This window comes from Poecilia formosa, unplaced genomic scaffold, assembly GCF_000485575.1.
Source record: "Poecilia formosa unplaced genomic scaffold, Poecilia_formosa-5.1.2 Scaffold161, whole genome shotgun sequence".
Taxonomy (NCBI): Eukaryota; Metazoa; Chordata; class Actinopteri; order Cyprinodontiformes; family Poeciliidae; genus Poecilia; species Poecilia formosa.
In genome coordinates this window covers 58,529-60,141 of record NW_006800100.1, presented here as the reverse complement: position 1 = coordinate 60,141, position 1,613 = coordinate 58,529, and positions in this window count along the sequence as shown.

Here is a 1,613-nt window from a genome sequence, read left to right as displayed (position 1 = left end):
AATATGACGACGATATTGCTCCTTTTAGATAAAATAATTCCCCTTTCATGCTTTGAAGCTTAAGGCTCCTCCTCAGTCTGAGTAAATAATCCCGCTCCTTTACCTGCTGGAGATAATCTGGGATGCAAGAGACAGACCTTGATACCAGGAGGTAAAGAGCACAACAGGAGACCAACTACTGATCTGACTGACAGCTGGAAACAGAAAAAGGAAAAAATGTGAAGCTGAAAGTAATTTGGGAAATATTACCGAGAAAGGAGGTGGAAATTCAGAGGTTTAAAGGTGTGAACGCGGAGTCAGAGTCGAACGAGGGATAGATAATCGCTCCTGCAGGAAGATGAAGCTGCAACTGCTGGACATGTTTTATAAATTTCCTCCAGAAAGAGTCCAGATTTGTGATGCATAGAAGCTGAATGCTGCTTCTCCATGTTTGGTTCTGGTTCTGGTTTGGAAGACAGATGCAACAACAGCAGATGTTTACATTTACTTTAGTAACTTTTGGGGATGAAAAAGTACTTTTGACACCACTGTACGTTTTATTTTTACTTCAGCACTATTATTATGAACTATTTCTACTCTTACTTGAGTAAATTTTCTGGATAATCTATCTAATGCACAACATCAGCAAACAAAGAAACATATTTTAATCCAAAATCTGTGGGACACAGACACACACCAACAGTTTATGTTGGAGTGAGACCTCTTGTTTGTACACAATCTTTGTTTTTCCTAACGTTATTTTTTTATCTGCTGAGCCATTTGAATACGAATAAAATACAATAAACTCTACATGTTGTCACTGTTTTGACACAGTAGGTATTAAATTTTATGTAAAGTTTATTCAAATAAAGTTGAGGGGGAAAAAAAAGAAACTGCCATTTTGGTAGGTAGTTGCTATGACAACAATAAACAAGCCACAAGCTTAGAAAAAAAAAGTTTTATGTAAAGTATTTAAAAACGCATTTTCTTCTGCCTGAATCTATTTTATTATTTGTAGTTTTTTTATATTAGTATTTTAAATGGCAGATTTGCATGTTGCTTTATATTTTTTCAGTTTGAGACATTATTTAAAAAAATATCCAATCAGATTATGAGATCAGTTGCTGTTTTTACCCTTTCCTGAGTAATTTCTTGCAAAGCTACTTTTTACTTTTACACGAGTAAAAGTAAGTTGAGGTAAATATGTAGAGCTCATTGAATTTTTTTCCTCCTCCTGCCTGAAACCACCATCCGACCTGCAGCCGCTCTTCATCCACTCGTCGCCAGATTGTTGGTTCAGCCAAAGTGCTGGATCACGATCTTTGGTAGCTCCTAATTGTTCACTCTTAGCTTTTGACACTCGTGTTGTTTTTGTTAATTGGACTCTTCCCAGCCTCCCTGCGCTGCCGGGTGATTACATGCCCACCTGCCTCTCTGCGTGCCGGGCTAATCAGTCTTCCACTATCCCCTCTCTCTGCGCTTCTCCAGCCGCCAAGCTTTATGGAGGAACTCTCTGGCTTCCATCCCCTCGGAGCAAACCGTCTGATTCATCATGAGTCTTCTCGCTCTTCATTAGTTGACCGAGTTGTAATTATTGAGACTCGTTTTTATGACACAGCTGCACTTTTCTCCAC